This window comes from Astatotilapia calliptera, chromosome 7 (assembly GCF_900246225.1).
Source record: "Astatotilapia calliptera chromosome 7, fAstCal1.2, whole genome shotgun sequence".
Classification (NCBI taxonomy): domain Eukaryota; kingdom Metazoa; phylum Chordata; class Actinopteri; order Cichliformes; family Cichlidae; genus Astatotilapia; species Astatotilapia calliptera.
Window position 1 is genome coordinate 42657040 of NC_039308.1, and position 9144 is coordinate 42666183.

Below are 9144 nucleotides of genomic sequence, written 5' to 3' on the forward strand. Positions count from 1 at the left end.
TGTACATTAAGATTTTTGTATTCGTGTTTAAGGTTTTGAGAAAATGGGTGGATGTTTCACAAATTGTTTTAGCAATACAGAAAAACTATAATTGGTCAGTAATTTTAAGCCTGTTTTTTCCCAGGAACCAACTCAACGTACATTTTATATAACAAACCTGTGTTCAAAAAAATCTTAGAAATATGGTATCTAACCAGATTCTTACTCTGGATGGCATTACCTTGGCTTTCAGTAACACTGTGAGGAACCTTCATTTTTGACCAAGACATGTGCTTCAACGCACATATTAAACAAATATGTAAGACTGTTTTTTTTCCATGTGCACAACATCTCTAAAATTAGAAATATCCTGTCTCAGAGTGACGCTGAAAAACTAGTTCATGCATTTATTACTTCCAGGCTGGACGACTGTAATTCATTATTATCAGGATGTCCAAAAAACTCGCTGAAAAGCCTTCAACTAATCCAAAATGCTGCAGCAAGAGTCCTGACAGGGACTAGAAAGAGAGAGCATATTTCTCCTGTATTGGCTTCCCTTCATTGGCTTCCTGTTAAATCCAGAATTGAATTCAAAATCCTGCTCCTCACATACAAGGTCTTAAATAATCAGGCCCCATCTTATCTTAATGACCTTGTAGTACCATATCACCCTATTAGAGCACTTCGCTCTCGCTCTGCAGGCCTACTTGTTGTTCCTAGAGTATTTAAAAGTAGAATGGGAGGCAGAGCCTTCAGTTTTCAGGCCCCTCTTCTGTGGAACCAGCTTCCAGTTTGGATTCAGGAGACAGACACTATCTCTACTTTTAAGATTACTTTTTGTTAAATCATATAGTCAGGGCTGGATAAGGTGACCCTGAATCCTCCCTTAGTTATGCTGCAATAGACGTAGGCTGCTGGGGGACTGGAGTTTTTCCTTTTCCTTTTCAGTCACCTTTTTCAATCACCATGTGTTAACAGACCTCTCTGCATTGAATCATACCTGTTATTAACCTCTGTCTCTCTTCCACATCATGTCTTTATCCTGTCTTCCTTCTCTCACCCCAACCAATCGCAGCAGATGGCCGCTCCTCCCTGAGCCTGTAGGTTAGCAGCACTTGCAGTTTTAAATCACTTGATGTTTGCACACACATTCATAGAAATCTTGCATTACAGTGCTTTTCCTAACACATTGCTGATTTGTTTGCAGCAAACGTGGTTCTTTCAGTCTATATTATAGACTTAATATACTTAATAACTGTTATTATTTTTTGTAAATGACAGTGTAATCTTGGCAGCACGGTGGTGCTGTGGTTAGCACTGTTGTCTCACAGCAAGAAGGTCCTCCTGAGTTTTGACTCCACCATCTGGCGGGGGCCTTTCTATGTGGAGTTTGCATGTTCTCCCACGGTACTCTGGCTCCCTCCCACAGTCAAAATACTTTTAGTTAGTGGGCTTAGGTTAATTTAAAAACTTGATTGGGTAATTTGTGCTCAGTGTCTTTCACCTGGGCCACTTCAGTTGGAGGAGGCCAGGATTGAACCTTCCAAATAGCAGTTGTTTATTTATTATTTATAACTAATTAAAATATTTGAATTATACCATAAAATCTTAGCTTCTTACATCATTTGGCATTGTATATTACTTTAATATTTGAAATGTTAAAAATATTAAATTATGCATTTTTTAACATAACTGTATTCTCAGTGTCCATTACACATTCATTTGTCAGTGCTCTATGTTTGAAAATTCAGACATTTTAAGCTCCAGTCCAGTCACATTATGTGAGCAGATCTCCGACTAGGCCGGATATGACTGGATTAGCTGTTCCCTGCCCTTTGTACACCAGGACACCAGATCAAACCACACATGCGGCTATATATGTGCCTACACAATATGAGGTTATTGTGCATATGCTAAGATGTGCATGTACATGTAGGGAGCAGAAGGGCTGAACAACAACACAGAACAAAAAGAGAGAGGTGGGAAGCTGAGTAGTCACTCAGTCAGCCCCACCTCAGTCCTTCTAGGCTTGGACAGATGGCCAGATCAAAAGGGAAACATGAAGTTAAAATCAAAGGTGGGATTAGTTCTGAGTGAAAGAGGTGGGCATGGGACATTTTAGAAAGAGCCATGGGGGCTTGAGGAGATGATTTTCAGTGCTCAGAAGAGATCTTCTGCTTTGTAACCTGTATTCAAAATACAAAAGTAATTACTTTATTGGATTTTCAACTTGTTTTCTGGAAGGTTTTACTATAATTATCACAACAATACTTTGTATTTAGATGTAAATGTAAGGTTATTTCCAAGAAAATCCAAGCCTACAAATTCAAAGGAAAATCTGTTTGTTGGAATAACCGACTGGGTGATTATTCTAACACAACACATTAACACAGTACACAAACATTATATGGCTGAGATAAAGGAGCTTGGAGTCAGTGGGGTAGTTAGGTTGAACCACTGTGTTGCCCCTCAAATGAAATACCATTTTAATACATGGCAGATCCTGAGATATGCCCAGATGATTTTACTAAATATTTCAAATGAAATGCAATTTTAATATATTTAGTAAAATCATCTGTGCCACTTCACAGAAGGGCATAAAATTCTGCCTGTTTTGTTGGTGCTATGAACACTATTGCAATAATGAGCCAATGACAGAAAGAAACCAAGGACTTAATGAAATCTTTATTTTTTCACTTATCAAAAGTTATTAAAACATCCCCCTTTCACAAATGAAAGATTTATTTTTGATGATAAGGAAACTCTTGGTGGGATTTCTGTTTAAAAACATAAAAAACATACAAACCTGTAACTAAACTTTTTAAAAAAACAAAAAAAACCCAAAAACAACTCTTGCCATAGTTTAGTCCAAAATTAATCAGTCAATTTATTTTGTTTTTTTCCCAGGCTCCATCTGAAAAGATTAAGTTCTGTGTCATCAAATATCTCATGTGACGGTGTAATGTTTTCTCATAAAGACAAAAGACATACTAAGAAAAAAGTACGCTGTCTATGACGCTTAAAACTGGGGTGTCAGTGGAAGTCTGTAGTTTTGAAGCTGTTGATTTTCCTTTCTTTTATATAGCTAATAGTAGTGTCTGTCATTTTTACTTGAATAAGTGTTCAAATAATCCGAATTATCCAGGTGACACTGTGGATAATGATCAGAATTTTATCATCTTTTTACAGCCTGTTCATCTGCATTTATAATATAAGTTAAATACATGGAAAGAAGAAATCTCAGATGTGTTCCCTTTCTTTTCAGTAACAACAAAGTGGTTTGAAAGTTTGAAGTTTTTTTGTCATGAATGTAAAGTCTATTAAAGCGTTTATGTTGGCACCAGTTTAGTTCAGCAGGTGAGCAGGCACACATGTGCCACATGGCCAGAAGGTAGCAGCCCGAGTTTGAGTCCGACTTGCAGCCCTTTGCTGCCTCGAGATTTAACCCTCTCAGGCTCAAATTAAACTTTTTGATGTTAATGCACAACCAAGACCTGCAGTGGTACTTCTGAGTAAAGAAAACTCATAAAATATGTATGTGGGGTAATCAGGTTGTTAGTTTTTAACTGTTGCAAATCGGCAACGCCTGCCTCGAGAGGGTTAAATATAAAGCGCAAATATATACTGACCCACTGACTTTACCTAAATCTAAAGTCCTAATCTGCAGTGTCTGGTGGGGTGCCTCCAAATTTTTTTCATAGGGGTGGGGATACAGCAAAAGAGAGGGGGTGTGCCTGATTAATATAACAGGTACTGTGTATTTTCTGACACTGACAAGTTTTTTCTTAGGTCTTTCTTTTTTGAGTCCTTCATATTGTTTCTGTTGTGGTTTTGAATCCCTAACCCAGAGACATCCCTGTGTCTCTCATGGGTGTCTCTGGGTCTTGGTTAATGTTTCTGTGAAGACTCTTTGCATACTGCTGCAAATTTGTCATATAAATGCTTTATATCTGTTCTTAATGTGAGTATTTTACTGTAAATATTAACTGTTTCAGGCCTTTTGTTACAAAATTAATGTCAGAAAAAGCGTGCTTGTGTTTTCATTCAGTCTTTTAATCTTCAAAACAAATTGAATCTTAATTTCCTTTATAAATGTTATTTTTTGTATGATTTCAATAACTGTTGCTAAATATTTGAAAGTGATTTTTTTTCTATTAAGACAGAATTTCTTTGGCAAAATAGTTTTGTATTTGTTCACTGTGGAAAACCAAAAATGTAGAGCTCTTTAGATCTGTAGTAATCTGTAGATAAAAAGCAATATACATGAGCAACACAATCTCTCTGTGTGCTGATCCATGTGAGAACGCTTGTCCCTCAGCATATGCATATATTAGCCTAGCTACTGAAAAGGCAGAGTCCTTTTTCCCCTGTTATGCAAATAACACCAGCTCTTAAAATTGTATGAGTGAGAATTAAATGTGAATTAAATAATGCTTTGTTCTTTTCTTTCCATTCAAATCCCCACGCCATTGCCATGCCTGTTATGAGATTGACAAGACAAGAAGTGACATAAATACCATGGCCAGCATTCAATCCAATTAAGTAGCGTGGCCCGCCTCAATACCTGCTATCCACGGAGTGCTGCATTGGCGTCCTTGTATTCAGAATGTCTAAGAAATAAGACTAGCTGCATTCATCTTCAAGCCTAGCACTGACCTTGCTCTCTTCTCCGCAGCTAGCTCTGAGTCATAGCCCTCAAGTCTATACTCAACCCCTCAGCCTAGCTTAATCCAGGCCTCTGGACAAGGACGCACCTTGTCCAGAGGCCTGGATTCACTGTGAACTACTCAAAGGGGCCAAGCCAGCTGGAGAAGTTATTAGCCATTTATAAAAATATGCACAGAGCACTAAGACAGGAACTGTTGTATATGTGGAAAATGTTTGTCTTTCTGTTCAATCAGTGGGCACATTTCGCAGGAAATCAGGTTTGGGCTGTGAGATGATTAAAAACTGATGACAATTTAGTACTGCATTATCAAAGAATTTATAAAGAGCAGTTGTGAGGAGATGGGTTATAAAGACTGATTTACTTTGCAATACTGCTCCTACTTTGCTGTGAGGAAACCACAAGATTTAATTATTACTTAAAGTAATTCATTATGTGGTTCCTAGAGTACTTTTTGCCATTTGATAGGAACCGTGTAGAAGGATGGGAAAGCAGAGAGAAAGAGAGAAAGACATGCAGCCAAGGGCGGCAGGTCAGACTCAAACCCAGGGCTAGTGCTCTACCACCGTACGGCGTATGGTCACCCGTTCATTCCACTGACTAAACCAGCACCCACTTCTAGAGTATTTAAAAGTAGAATGGGGGCAGAGCCTTCAAGTCTCAGGCCACTCTTCTATGGGACCAGCTTCCAGTTTGGATTCAGGAGACAGACAGCCTCTCTAGTTAGGGCTTGACCAGGTGGCAATGAATCCTCCCTTAGTTATGCTGCAATAGGTCCAGGGTGCTGAGATTACCACTCTGCATTTAATCCTTACTTATTCCAAAAATGTGATTCTGTTCATCTGGACTTCAGTGGGAGAAATGTTTCATCACTCATCCAAGTGACTTTTTCAGCCTCAACTGACTGCAGGCTTCCCCAACCTTATAAACAGTACCTTTGCACAATGACTGAATGAATGAAAGAACAATGGGCTCTGAGGTCAGTTTCTTGATCATTAATATTCAAATTGTCATGACCTTTGATCAGCAACCACTAATCAAAGATCATTGAGTGGGTGAAACTGATAATAAGGAAGATGTTATAGTCTCTTCACAAGAAATTTATGATGCAATTAGAACATTAAAAGGCAATAAGGCTTGGGGATGGATAAGATATCTGCTGAACATTTAAAATTTGCCAGTAGAAAACTTTGTTTTACTGGTTCTTAGTACATGGAATTCTGCCCGATTCAATTCTATCGCCTATGTTAGTGCCCAAGGTAAAAGAAAAAACTGGCAAAATAAACAACAGGGATAATTATTGGCCTATAACACTATCTAGTATTTTGTCAAAGGTCTTTTAAAGGACTATTTTAAACAGAATAGAACATTTTGTCTTAACCTCTGATAACCAGTTCAGTTTTAAATCTAAGCAGACGTGTATTTTTGCCTTGAAGGAGATTGGGGATTTGTATAACAGGCGCAATGCCACAATTTTTATGTGTTTTATTGACGCCTCTTAAAGCATCTAATCATGTAAATTGTGAAAAGTTATTGTATAAGTTATACAACTGAAGGGTTCCTAAATCTTTGGTAAGAATTTTGTCCTTTTGGTATGCTAGCCAAATGTTTGTTAGTGTTGATGTACCCACTCGTCATGCTATATTGTACATATATCTCATGTACACTTGTAAATATAATTTTACCTCTGACTGATCCTGCATTAAGTACAGTTACATTTTATTCAAAGTTGTGTAATTATTGGTGTTTTAGCCTTCATGTAAATTTGTGATGCCCTGCATTTTATTTTATTTTATTTTTTCTTTCTCTTCTTATTTTCAAGAAATCCCCTGACCTCCATTTAGTCTTTACATTCATAGATTTGTCAGTCTTTCCATAAATATTATGGCCACATCCATCTAATACGCTTGGGTTAAGTTTCCTTAACAATAATTTATTAATCCTTTATTTATCCAGGTAAAAAATCTCATTTCCAAGAGAGACCTGGCACCATGGCAACAATAATAATAATCTCTATAAATGGATATCTGCATATGAATATGGCAAACCTGCAGACAAGAGGTAGGATCTATAGTGCTGGGATCATTCTAGTTTGCATTTATAGTCAACTTGTAGTCAGACTTCTAGTTACCAATCAAGTTTTGGCTAATGTAATGTATTTGTATTTATATAGTGTTTTTCTTGTCTTATTCACCTCTACAAATCCGTATTGAATAAAGGCTCTTTGAAGAAAGAATACGCAGAGCAGAGGGTCTCAGATTGGAGTCGAACCCAAGCCACTGCATTTTTTTCTGCAACACATGGTCACCTGAGCAGTCACATTTTTAACCATACACTGCTTTATTCTATACACCGCTATACACTACTGTCACGTGACCCAACCGACTTCAAGTGTTTTATCTAGCTCACATCTCTGACCGATTTAGAATCACTTAATCTAACATGAATGTGTTTGGGACTGTGGGAGGAAATCAGAACACCCAGAGGAAACCCACACAGGCACAGTGAGAACCAACAATGTCCACACATATAGCCCACAGCTGGTTGGCCTTCTTGCTGTGAGGCAACACAGGTAATCACCACAAAACCGCAGCATTTGAGAGTGAGAATAAGATTGCCTTTTGGCAAATGCAATCCCTTTTTTGGTTTACACAGCAGGCAACAAAAGCAATCTAGGAAAGCAATCTTGAAACCATCATCTAATGACTCTTATCAAAGTTGTTTATTTGCTTTGTTAAATTTATATTTATTTGAAAATACTGACTAAAGTAGCTATCTGGCCGGGGGCAGTGTGGAGTGCAAAGTTTGCATGTTTGGGTACTCCAGCTTTCTCCTACAGTCTAAAGACTTGGAGATAAATTATCTGAATTTCAGGAGCGGGAACATGTCTCCAAACAGCAAGTAACTAAACTCAGAATCGCTAACAGACAAAAAACTTGACAAGAAAGCACAGTGGATATCATCAAATTAACACCAAAAACAGAACCCAGAAAGCTAAAACTAAGGAGGGCTGGAATTTAAATGCTAAGCACAGAGTAAAAGCCAAACAACAAAAAACAAATGATAAAACACTAAGACATTAGAACTATGCAGAGAACCCAAAACTGGAACTCAGACCTCAGACTCAGAATCAAAACCCCCCAATAGTCCAAACACAGAAACGCTGGGGCAACGACCCAGGACCACGACACAGTGCTCTGGCTGTGAGCCTTGCAAAAGTGTCTGAAGTTTTAGCAAAATAATTTTTTTATGATTTAACAAATAAACAATACTGTATTTCTCACCACACAGAATCAAAGTAATTGACCACCACTCATCTGTAATGTATACTAAACTGTTTACTTGTGATTTCTGATGTCCAAATTATTTTTTACCAGCATGTCTTTGGCAGAGATGGGCAGTAACGCGTTACTGTAATCTGATTACTTTTTTCATCCCCCTCCTCATTTCCCCAGTAGAGCTTGGCTTGTGTTTTCACCCCTTTTAATCTCAGGCATTTACAAGCACCCCTCTAAACAACCTACCAGGTGTGTTAAGCCTCCTGCTGAAGGGCTGTAGAATGTTGAGACTCCAATATGATTAGTGCAAAATGGGCCGTGAATAGAAGAATGAAAGCTTTTATAATGTGAAAGACTGTTAGCACAGTGATGTGCTGGTCTGAGCTCCCATGACCAATCTACAAATGAGCATTCAGTGAGCGTGCCCTGTGTCACGAGTGTGATGGAGACACTGAGGCAAGAATTTCTCATATTTGTCAGTAAGATGAGCTAAGTGCTTTGGTCAAGTTTTGATTTTATTGTATGAATTCAATATGCCAAGAACATTTGTACACTGTCTTCTGGTTGATAGAAATTCATGGGGCTGGACAATAGTAAGTGAGGATTTTATAGTAAGATGTTTATTTTATGTCTGTGAAGGTTCTCAGTCGTCCTTAGTCTAAGGAGCTTTTCGTGAAATCTGTTTACCTGCTCTCATTTGCTGTTTTAGCTCTTTGGCGGTTGTTGAAATAGTTTTGTGAGCTTTAGACTGAGATTCTGACCTTTATGACAAAATGCATCTATACTTAAAAATTGATTCAGTCCCTACTCCTGAGTGCCAGTGATTCTTCTCCAAAATGGTGCAGCTCAGTTGGTATTTACAATTTGTAAATCATTCCATAATCCAATTTGTCTGCTGCTCAGCCACTCCCTTAAATAATGGCTCTTGACAGGGTCATTGCAGGCAGGTGTGTGATTGCCAGCAGGTGTATGTAACAAAAATTTCAAAAAGTTCCGCCACTGCACAAAAACTAGCACACACAGACACACATGAACACACACAAACCAGGATAGCAGAGGAACGAGGTGGAGAGACAGTGTTTTCTTGTCTTCCACAGCATGTCTTTGTCCTGTCTTCATCCTTATCTTACCTTGCAATATAAAGTATCTTGATGCAACAATGTATATAAATAAAACTGAACTGAATTGTTTGCTTTAGGATTTCATTGTTGCTAGGGGTTC